This window comes from Pinus tabuliformis, chromosome 7 (assembly GCF_031772625.1).
Source record: "Pinus tabuliformis cultivar Carrire ecotype Pingquan chromosome 7, CPIR1, whole genome shotgun sequence".
In the NCBI taxonomy this organism is placed as follows: Eukaryota; Viridiplantae; Streptophyta; class Pinopsida; order Pinales; family Pinaceae; genus Pinus; species Pinus tabuliformis.
Window position 1 is genome coordinate 839,815,305 of NC_142293.1, and position 12,459 is coordinate 839,827,763.

The 12,459-nt window shown below is 41.4% G+C and overlaps 1 pseudogene; it reads left to right on the plus strand.

The window, feature by feature from the left end:
- Nucleotides 1-2,656: 2,656 nt before the first annotated feature.
- LOC149250239 (uncharacterized) lies at nucleotides 2,657-6,458 on the plus strand (annotated as a pseudogene).
- The last annotated feature ends 6,001 nt before the right edge of the window (nucleotides 6,459-12,459 follow it).

A 12,459-nucleotide genomic window follows, 5' to 3' on the forward strand; every position in this document is an offset into this window, starting at 1 on the left:
ATCCTGGCCATCTCTATTCGAGCGTCGCGCACCGATGTGGCCAACTTGTGGGCGTGCACCTCAACCAGTTCTTCTACTTGAATGTCCAACTCTGGGACCATTCACCAGGCTTCCTCCACTACCTACATGATTTTCTTGTTCTATTATACTGCCTCGTTGCGCTACAGGCCCAAGTTCTCGATATTGATGCGCTACTCTCTCATCACCTACAAAGCGTGACTCTCCAAGGCCCTAAGTTCCATGGTGACTCCATCCTGCAAGACGTGGAGCATCTCTCAAGGGAGCACGACCGTATTCAATCCCACCCCTTTTAAGCTGCTAACTGTGGGCCTATCGGCCTCATTTTCTGTAGTAAGTGCCCCATCTTGTAGTAATATTACGATGGTTACCCTTGTGTGCAAAATCTCCTTGGCAGCTAAAGTGACGATCGCGAGGCTAGTGGACACTATGCCAGCCTATGGAGTGCAAACCTACAAATCTTGCAGCTCTGTTTAGAAAGCCCCTAAGATCAATTGCTGCTACTCTTTGAACTGTTGGAGGGCCTCCGCGGTGACATCCCTCACTGTTTCTCCAATATCATGTAGATCACCCTCAGTGAGGATGAATGGGTCCAAGGATGTCTTTGAAGCCTTGGTTTTCTTCCACGACGCTGCCTTCTCTTCCGATCACTAACGTTTGAGTTGGGTGGACATCGTCTACGGGTCCACACCACCTTGTTCTGTTGGATCCTCTATTTTGGCCTCAGCCCTGGGCGAGGGTGGCTTTTTTCCTTAGCACTCTTCTCCTCTTGTCTTTTGTTGTTTTGCCAATTTTGTGGTGTCACATGCTGCCTGGGCTTTAGCCTCTGCTTCCTCTTTCCTGTGCTTCTCAGCATGCTGTGCCATTCGGAGCTTTAGTTCATCCTTCTTACGCTGCGTGATGGACTTGTTTGTTTCCACCATGGAGCTTGCTGGAGTGTGCCACTTTGGTGGCCAAGACTCGAGGACTATAAAAATAACATCATCAGTTGCCAAATATGGTAAGTTATGCCATGTGTTATCACTAACAAAATTTCAATGCCAAATGTCTTACATTTGTTTGATGGTAAAGCACATAAATCCTTTTTAGCAGTTTCGCAGCGCAACATGTTTTAGGTGATTTTGTAGCGCATAATTCATATTTCGCACTGGCTGCGCTACGAAATTGGGGATTTGTTCGAATTCATAACCATTCTTTCACAGCTGTCATGTTTATCAAAATCCATTGGGTTTGCATCAACAGTTGTCAGCTTATAAGGTTTTTAGTACCCCAGCGGATGGTGTTTCATTAGGTTTATCTGGAGCATTCTTTCCTTGGAAGAAGCCTTCTGTGGTAATCAGCGCTGTAAACAAAGTGAAAGCATCAAACATTAAAAACATTATTCCAGAGCTCTTTGCAGAGAACCTTATCCGGGGAAGAGGTCTATTTTGTAGGTCATGTATGAAATCCTAGATGGCATCACCTGGATTTACTGATGTTTTTACTGCCTTGGTTGCTGTGGTGAATACAAAGTTTCCAGAAGTTGGTAATCTCCTTTTGAGAAGGATTATTTTGCAGCTTAAGAGGGTTTTCAAACGCAATGACAAGCCTCTGTTACTAGCAGCAACAAAATTCATAGCTCACCTAGCGAACCAGCAAGTTGCACATGAGATCATTGCTTTGGAACTTCTTACTGTTTTGCTGGAGAATCCTACAGACGATAGTGTTGAGGTTGCTGTTGGATTTGTAGAGGAATGCGGGTCCATGTTTCAAGACCTATCACTTCAAGGCCGCTATGGAATTTTTGAGCGATTTAGGGGTATTCTTCATGAGGGAGAAATTGACAAACGAGTGAAGTTTTCGATTGAAGGACTCTTTGCAATTCGCAAAGCCAATTTCTAGGGTTATCCTGCTATTCGTCCAGAACTGGATCTTGTGAAGCAATCAGCGAATTTGCAAAATCAGAGCAGGGTAACGAACACGAGGCACTTTAAATTGAGGATGCCCGACGGTGATATCGATGGATCCAGCTCTCAACAGATATATCTTATTGAATGAAGGCCAAGGACTAATTCCTGGATACCCGCAGTTTATGCTTGACTTATTGAGGAGATGAAATGGGAACTCTGTCGGCTTTTGATAAACTTCAGTCCCTCATCCAGCCCATCACAATCAGCGGGTTCAGTGTTCACGTCATTTTTACAGAATCTTGTTCGGAAGAATAGAGGAGCAGATCGTAACATGCCTCCACCTGGTCTTTCAAATGACTCAGTTCTTGTTTCTGCATACACAATACTACTGCGTTTCTTGTCTGAAGGTTTTGGTATGGATGATACATGTGAATTTATGAAGGGACCAAGACAAAAATAGATACTGGGGCAGGATTTCTTCACCGGGGGAACAACAAACTTTTCCTGTAGGCTTATTTCTAAAAGCAAATTCACATCGTATTGACTTTTCTAGACTGGGTGTAGCTTTTAGTCATCTTCTTAAAACTCATCCTATTGCCAGTGAAGATTTTGAAGAAATCACATGGAATAAAGGTGACATGGATGTTGAAGAGAGTAATGTCACACATTCTACAAGGCAAAAAACCCTGTTGCTGTTCAAGTGCGGCTGCATCTCTTTCGAGTAGTGGGAAGAAGGTGTTCCAGCAGTCATGGCAATGCTATTCCAGAAAGGCCAACAAATGTTAGCACAGAATGTACTTCAAGTAGCTACAGTAATGAAGTCATTGGCCAACCTTGATGGAATTGAGAAGGTTGCTCCCTTCCTGAAACCAATAATAGAAGTGAAAATTATCAAGTCATTTCTTCAAGGATTTCTACCAAGATACCAAAGGCTATTGGAGTTTCAATACCAAAGAAAGCTACATTTTTTATCACTTATATCATGGTTGATGGATGGGCTTGCATTGCTGGTGAAATTCTCCGATTGAAGCCAGTAATCATTTTTATCTGAAGAACATGTTTATGATGAAGACTGTGTTTTTCAAATAATTCAGCAGTTTCGTAGCGCGCTACGAAACTGCTGTAGGTGATGATTTTAACGCAGACAGGTAGTTTGGTATGATGAGCGGGAATTTGGAAAGGGAGACACCTAAAGGATATGCAAGGTATCAGATGAAGCTACAACAGCCGTTCAGATCAAGACAGGTGTACATTAAAAGAAAAGTGGAATATTTTAACCTAAGTTTTTGTTATAAAGCCACTTTATCACCGTTCAAAGGGTATTAAATGAGTTGCATACAAAGAACTTTTGCTTGCACCCATATCCATCGAGGCAGCCTCCAACACATCAGGAACGTGGCAGTGTTCCATATTTTGGGTTATTAAAAGCTAAAGACATGCTGCTGTACATTCGAGCATTTTGAGGAAAACTGGAGCCGAGAAGTAAGGCAAATCTCCTAATACTTCTGAGCAGTTGAAAGGTTCAGCGTTCAAGATCACTATGGAGTATTAAACATCCAGCTCAGCCAAGTCGAAAGAGGACCAGGTGTCAGAGAATAAGAAGAAGTCATTATGCATGCAAAATGGAGTTAGAGTCATAGTAAATTTAGAACTCTTAAACACTACAGTCAGTTTCTTATTGTATTTATTAGTTAGTTCAATAGCTAATAGGTGTCATTAGAGGCAGTTATCGAGTTCCCCTCATGCTGGAGGAGGAAGCTCGAAGTAGATAGAATAAGGATTCTATATATAGCTGGAACATCTATGTAATGAGGGTTGGAGATTTTATAAAACAGAGTACTGTTTTGGCTAATGTAGAAAGACAGAGTTCAGTAATATAATAGAACTGCTTTTCTTCTCAGGATTCATAAAGTGTTTCTATGTTCAATATGTGTGGTTTTACTTTATCCTTGATTTATTTTACAGTTGCATAGATGTGTAATCACTCAGAATTCACTTATGTTGCTCTGATTTCCTGTACACATTCATGAACTGTGGTTTTATAAGAGTTGTGTTTTGAACATTTAAATGCCACATGCCCTGACTTCTATGTAAAGGCTGTATCATTATTTGCTGAGGTTTTACTGACTCCATAGGCCCAATGGAAACTTATGTAATGTTTGTCCAACCTTCATATTTGTCACTGTTATGTCACAAGAGTTAGCCCTCTTATTTTTAATAGTCAAAATCAATAACCCTTTGAGAGAGCCCTCTCAGGCTAAGGAGGCTAAGCCTTAGTCAAAAGATTGGTTTGAAACAGTTACTTGAAGTCTTCCTGGCTTGCAGCCTTCCAGGGCTTGATTTTGAGATAACATTTTGGTGCGTCTGTCGGGAGCCTGAAGATTACTCATTCCCGAAATTATGAAGCTGAACTTCTGAAGGTAGCAGGAGCTCAGAAGGTTTTTGAGGCTGCAAATCTACCTTGGCGACTCCATTGTTGAAGAATTCAAAATTCATACATTCATGGTGATTCCACTGGAGTTATGAAAGACCCAGATGCTACCATTCTTGTTTCAAGGTATGCATGCATAAATTTTTCAGGAATTCATGGTTTCCCAAATCATTTTCCCAAGGATGCATATTTTCTAAGGAATGGTCCAAAATTCAATGGAGAAGATTTGAGTTTAACTTTGAAGCATATATCAGATTTCTGTGATTTTACTGAGCTTCTTAGAGTTAAACATGAGGATGTTTGCATTATGTTGTTCTATGATTCACTTCAAGGGAAATGTAAACAATGGATTGAAAGCTTTCCTACCAAATCCATTAAGTCATTTGAAGACTTTTGGCTTATGTTTTTGGAGGAATGGATGGATAGATCAGATGCGGTGGCAAACTCTCCTTCAATTCAAGGTTTCAAACAGTGGAATGATCATCATATTAATGAAGAAATAGTTGAAAATTTTTCTTTGTCCTTGTCTTCTTATCTAAAATCATTTGACTGCAAGGCAGAGGATAAGATGAAATTTTTTGATGAAGTTGCTGAGGACATTGAGAAAGACATTGAAGATTTAGAAGGTCAAATTCAGGTATATAGTTTTCATAATCATGATCATTATTTTCAGAAGCTTTCTATGGCAGAACACAAGGAGAGAGTGTTGCTTCCTTTCTCTTTCACGATTGAGGAACTGTACACTGTTGTTGAAAATCAGTTTGCACAACCAGAAAGTTACAAGAATCATCAAGTTGATCATGTATTCTGGGATCCTATAGCTGACTACATGGAAGAGTTTTACTCTCTAGTGTTTCAGTTTTTCTATGAAGATTAGAGGCAATTTCAGTGGCAGCGGTCATCACAATATCATATTGGCTCTGGACTCCAATGCAGTCAAAGAAATCAAACATTAGATAAGACAAATGATTGGCTGCATTGGAAATTTCACATTGATTGAGCTGAAAGAAGTTTGGATTGTTAGGGTAGGTAGGTAGGACAATGCAAATAAGCTCAAGGTTGACTGAGAATTTTTCAGTAGATGTAGATTTCTTTTTCCCACAGTGATCATCAAGTTTAAGCCCGAGGTGAAGGCCCAAGCAGCTGGAAAGGGATGCTTGTCAAGCAAATTTCCGTTTGTCATAAATGGATAAGGCACTGAAACTGCGAGTTCTTAGTGTACCACAAGGGCACACTATCCCAAGTGGAGCCACTATTATCACTGACAAAATTTCAATGCCAAATGTCTTACATTTGTTTGATGGTAAAGCACATAAATCCTTTTTAGCAGTTTCGCAGCGCAACATGTTTTAGGTGATTTTGTAGCGCATAATTCATATTTCGCACTGGCTGTGCTACGAAATTGGGGATTTGTTCGAATTCATAACCATTCTTTCACAGCTGTCATGTTTATCAAAATCCATTGGGTTTGCATCAACAGTTGTCAGCTTATAAGGTTTTTAGTACCCCAGCGGATGGTGTTTCATTAGGTTTATCTGGAGCATTCTTTCCTTGGAAGAAGCCTTCTGTGGTAATCAGCGCTGTAAACAAAGTGAACGCATCAAACATTAAAAACATTATTCCAGAGCTCTTTGCAGAGAACCTTATCCGGGGAAGAGGTCTATTTTGTAGGTCATGTATGAAATCCCAGATGGCATCACCTGGATTTACTGATGTTTTTACTGCCTTGGTTTCTGTGGTGAAATACAAAGTTTCCAGAAGTTGGTAATCTCCTTTTGAGAAGGATTATTTTGCAGCTTAAGAGGGTTTTCAAACGCAATTACAAGCCTCTGTTACTAGCAGCAACAAAATTCATAGCTCACCTAGCGAACCAGCAAGTTGCACATGAGATCATTGCTTTGGAACTTCTTACTGTTTTGCTGGAGAATCCTACAGACGATAGTGTTGAGGTTGCTGTTGGATTTGTAGAGGAATCCGGGTCCATGTTTCAAGACCTATCACTTCAAGGCCGCTATGGAATTTTTGAGCGATTTAGGGGTATTCTTCATGAGGGAGAAATTGACAAACGAGTGCAGTTTTCGATTGAAGGACTCTTTGCAATTCGCAAAGCCAATTTCTAGGGTTATCCTGCTATTCGTCCAGAACTGGATCTTGTGAAGCAATCAGCGAATTTGCAAAATCAGAGCAGGGTAATGAACACGCGGCACTTTAAATTGAGGATGCCCGACGGTGATATCGACAGATCCAGCTCTCAACAGATATATCTTATTGAATGAAGGTCGAGGACTAATTCCTGGATACCCGCAGTTTATGCTTGACTTATTGAGGAGATGAAATGGGAACTCTGTCGGCTTTTGATAAACTTCAGTCCCTCATCCAGCCCATCACAATCAGCGGGTTCAGTGTTCACGTCATTTTTACAGAATCTTGTTCGGAAGAACAGAGGAGCAGATCGTAACATGCCTCCACCTGGTCTTTCAAATGACTCAGTTCTTGTTTCTGCATACACAATACTACTGTGTTTCTTGTCTGAAGGTTTTGGTATGGATGATACATGTGAATTGATGAAGGGACCAAGACAAAAATAGATACTGGGGCAGGATTTCTTCACCGGGGGAACAACAAACTTTTCCTGTAGGCTTATTTCTAAAAGCAAATTCACATCGTATTGACTTTTCTAGACTGGGTGTAGCTTTTAGTCATCTTCTTAAAACTCATCCTATTGCCAGTGAAGATTTTGAAGAAATCACATGGAATAAAGGTGACATGGATGTTGAAGAGAGTAATGTCACACATTCTACAAGGCAAAAAACCCTGTTGCTGTTCAAGTGCGGCTGCATCTCTTTCGAGTAGTGGGAGGAAGGTGTTCCAGCAGTCATGGAAATGCTATTCCAGAAAGGCCAACAAATGTTAGCACAGAATGTACTTCAAGTAGCTACAGTAATGAAGTCATTGGCCAACCTTGATGGAATTGAGAAGGTTGCTCCCTTCCTGAAACCAATAATAGAAGTGAAAATTATCAAGTCATTTCTTCAAGGATTTCTACCAAGATACCAAAGGCTATTGGAGTTTCAATACCAATGAAAGCTACCTTTTTTATCACTTATATCATGGTTGATGGATGGGCTTGCATTGCTGGTGAAATTCTCCGATTGAAGCCAGTAATCATTTTTATCTGAAGAACATGTTTATGATGAAGACTGTGTTTTTCAAATAATTCAGCAGTTTCGTAGCGTGCTACGAAACTGCTGTAGGTGATGATTTTAACGCAGACAGGCAGTTTGGTATGATGAGCGGGAATTTTGAAAGGGAGACACCTAAAGGATATGCAAGGTATCAGATGAGGCTACAACAGCCGTTCAGATCAAGACAGGTGTACATTAAAAGAAAAGTGGAATATTTTAACCTAAGTTTCTGTTATAAAGCCACTTTATCACCGTTCAAAGGGTATTAAATGAGTTGCATACAAAGAACTTTTGATTGCACCCATATCCATCGAGGTAGCCTCCAACACATCAGGAACGTGGCAGTGTTCCATATTTTGGGTTATTAAAAGCTAAAGACATGCTGCTGTACATTCGAGCATTTTGAGGAAAACTGGAGCCGAGAAGTAAGGCAAATCTCCTAATACTTCTGAGCAGTTGAAAGGTTCAGCGTTCAAGATCACTATGGAGTATTAAACATCCAGCTCAGCCAAGTCGAAAGAGGACCAGGTGTCAGAGAATAAGAAGAAGTCATTATGCATGCAAAATGGAGTTAGAGTCATAGTAAATTTAGAACTCTTAAACACTACAGTCAGTTTCTTATTGTATTTATTAGTTAGTTCAATAGCTAATAGGTGTCATTAGAGGTAGTTATCGAGTTCCCCCCATGCTGGAGGAGGAAGCTCGAAGTAGTTAGAATAAGGATTCTATATATAGCTTGAACATCTATGTAATGAGGGTTGGAGATTTTATAAAACAGAGTATTGTTTTGGCTTATGTAGAAAGACAGAGTTCAGTAATATAATAGAACTGCTTTTCTTCTCAGGATTCATAAAGTGTTTCTATGTTCAAGATGTGTGGTTTTACTTTATCCTTGATTTATTTTACAGTTGCATAGATGTGTAATCACTCAGAATTCACTTATGCTGCTCTGATTTCCTGTACACATTCATGAACTGTGGTTTTATAAGAGTTGTGTTTTGAACATTTAAATGCCACATGCCCTGACTTCTATGTAAAGGTTGTATCATTATTTGCTGAGGTTTTATTGACTCCATAGGCCCAATGGAAACTTATGTAATGTTTGTCCAACCTTCATATTTGTCACTGTTATGTCACAAGAGTTAGCCCTCTTATTTTTAATAGTCAAAATTGATAACCCTTTGAGAGAGCCCTCTCAGGCTAAGGAGGCTAAGCCTTAGTCAAAAGATTGGTTTGAAACAGTTACTTGAAGTCTTCCTAGCTTGCAGCCTTCCAGGGCTTGATTTTGATATAACACCATGTATTCATGGGGTCCTTCTGCGCCCTGATAAAGACATGGTGGAAATCTGCTTTGAACTCTGCAAAGATCTGTAAACTAGCATATACTGTGGGCGACAACCACAGCTTGCGATTGATCCCCATCCAGATATTCATCTCCATCAAGATCCCAAAGATATTTCTTTGTTTTATGCGTTGCATGCCCTTGGTCGCCCACAATGAAGCATACTTCCTTGCCTCTAGAAGATCCGGCACAATCAAAGGGAATTGGCTATCTTTTGGCAGCTCCCATGCCACCAGTACGATTGACAACAGGAGCCACGCATAGTGAAACATCTTTTCCTGCTCCTATTCCTCGCGACAGTTCATAAGGAACTCACCGTAGAGGTAATTCACCCAGTTGAAATGGACTCCTTTAGCGCATTGGGCTGCTAGTGGAATCACAGGCATGGGCACTTCATCTGCGCAGCACTTCTGCATCACCTTCCTTGCTAAAATTTGTGTTGTTATCTTGACTGTAGGGTTGTTAATGTTGGAGATGGCATATCCCCACTTCTTCTTCTCCAACTTGAATTTTTCTTCATAGCTTCCGTGAGGGCCAACTCACCACCTTTTCCTTCTGATATATTGGCTGGATCCTCCCCTAAGTAAGGCAGCCATGTGATTCGATGGATCAAGTGGTCTGTGATGGGAATGGGCTCGTCCAGACACAAACACCCATCATGCACCAAGCAGAACAGCTGCCTCCAGCCACAAACACCCATGATGATGACAAAGGCGGTCACTGGGGCATGGTGGTAATGTAAAACCCAAAGTAGGTTGAGCAACCTTGCTTTCTTTACACCCTTGAGCCATGTCCGCAGCTCCAATTCAATCATTCAAGTAATCACATCAATCCGTCGGTGCATTAGCTTCTTAGTCGCTAAATGCGGGAATTTCTCGTGATCTGTGAGGTCTCAATCTTAAGACTTTAGTACAGGAACCCACCCTAAGAACGGCCCCTCAAAAACAATATCATCCGGGAGAAATGGAGTTTGCAGGGAGCTCTTCCTCTCGTCTATTTCCTTCGGCACCCTTGCTTTGCCCTTACGTAGAGGAACATATTCGGGTAACCTAGTAATAGGATCCGTACCCTAGGTTTCAATTTCCATTTCCATGCCCTCCTCATCTACTAGGATTTCTTCAGATTATTCCTCATCTACCTCCAGGTTAATGGCATTTCCCTTTCCCTATAAAGTGAGCTTGGTCCTCTATGGGTTTCTTAGTGAGACGCGCACTAGGATCATAGTCTGCCTATCCTTCTTTGGTCTCGGTGTTCTGGGTGATTTAGGGGCTTCAACTATCACTCCGACACTCTCTGGGGCAGCTTCTACTACCACAATTTCCTGCGCGGCTTCCTCCGGTGTCGACATCATTCTATTTAGGAGGTCCTACATCTCCTTCAGCAATCTCTCAAATGCTAAACTTTCTCTCAAAGCCTCAAAGTTTGCACAGTCCATACACACTTGATAGCATAACAACTGAATTTTTAAAAAACCAAGTGTTTTTTGCTAGAAAAATGCTTATAATTTATAGGGCCTTTTGAATTCAAATTCGATCATTCCCCCCACACTCGATCCATCAAATTCTATATTGGCGAAATTTTTTAAAGAATCTAATCCATAAAGTTTTCCTTAAATGCCTACCGCCCGCTCCATTTGGCCATAATTTGACCATCAAATCGTGAATAGTGACTTTAATGGTCACTTTTCGGTGGTCTTGCGTGCTATTTCCATGAGTAGCGCAGCTGCCTTTGCACTGTTGCAGACCCTGTGACGCTTTGCGTAGTCCTAAAATTGCACAGATCCCCAACTCGAGTAGTGTAGTTTATAGTCCCACAACTCCTTTCAGTTGCCTGAAGTGCTAAGACTGTGCTACTTTCATTTAGTCACATGGCTAGACCACGGTGTATGGCTTCAAGTGACTTCCATTCACCTTTCTTAGGAAGGGTTCTCCATTTAACTTGACCAGTTGTACCGTGCCTCCATCGGTAATCTCCTTGATAACATATGGCCCTAACCAGTGCATCCTAAATTTTCCGGGGAATTTATCAAACTTACTATCATACAACAAAACCAGATCATTTACCTTGAATGTGTGCATCTTGATGTGTCGATTGTGCCATGCCTTTTCATGTTACTTTTGGACCTGCTGGTGGAATCTTGCCAAAAATCTTTCTTCCTCGAGTTCATCTAGCTATGCAAGCCTCTCTTCTAGGGCTCCACGATCTGTCATACTTGTGAGTGCTACTATGTGCAGACCAGGCACGATGTATTCCATAGGCATTACAACTTCCACATCATAGACAAGCCTAAAAGGGGTTTGTCCCATCAACTTTTTGCATGTTATTCGATAAGCCCACAATACTGTAGGTATGCGTAGGTCCCAATCACTTTGCTGAGCATTGAAAACCTTGGTCAGTGCATTTTCAAGAACTTTGTTGAATGCCTCCACTGTCCTATTAGCCTATGGGTGATAAGGTGTGCTCTTTTGGTGATACACTTGAAATTCCTCTGTTAGTGCGCTCATCGTCTCATTCAGGAAGTGCATACCATGATCACTCATTAAGATCATAGGAAATCCAAATTGCGTCAGTACATGCTCAAATAGGAACTTCGTGGCAGTCATGCCCATGAAATCCTTCACCGGCTGTGCTTCTGGAAAACGAGTCAAGCACTCTATCGCAGTGATAATGTACCTTGCTCTTGTCTTCCCTTGTAGCTGAATGGGTCCTACAAAATCTATTGCCCATTTTCTAAGGGTTGCAACGTCATTTGTGGATTCAAAGGCATTTCATCCCTCTGTGATGACCTGCCTATTCTTTGACATACATCACATGCCTTGCAATATGCTTTTAAATCATGATGAAGGGTTGGCCACGACAACCAGATGCATAGAATCTTTTTCACGGTTGCTCTCCCTGCGTAATGTCCTCCTGTGGCGCCACCATGAGCGTCTACGAGGATGTTGCTTCGTTCGAACTCAGGTACATACCTTCGTAGTATCTCATGTGTCCCCATATTGTATAGACCCCTTGCAATGATAGAGGAATCTGCTACGCACACCACTAATTCCTTATTTTGTTGGACAAAGTATACTTCCAGTGTAGTTACCATTGTTAGGAAGTGTATTATATCCTTGAAATGATCATCCACGATGCGCACTGCAAATAGCTGCATGTTAGACAATCCTTCTTCCAAGTTAGTAGGTTCCTCCCTTGTTTCGATGCATGACATATGGTCTGGTCCCACGTTCAATCGTCCAAGCTTCACATCAATTCCAAAATCATACTCTTGGAAAAATAAGAGCCATCTACAGATTTCCCCCCAAACACAGGCTTATTGACCAGGTACTTTAGCGTGGAGTGATCCATATACATCTTAAAGTGGCATCCTAACAAGTAGTGTTGGTACTTCTAGAGCGCATACACCATAGCTAGCCCCTCACGTTCGGTGGTAAACTAGTTCTTCTCTACTTTGGATAATCTAGGCTTGCAAACATGATAGGGTGGTCCAAGCCTTCTCTACCATCCTGTGTTGGTACTGCTCCCAGCGCTATACATGATGCATCAACATGTACATGAAACTCTTTTTTCCAGTTCGGGAAGACTAGAATTGGC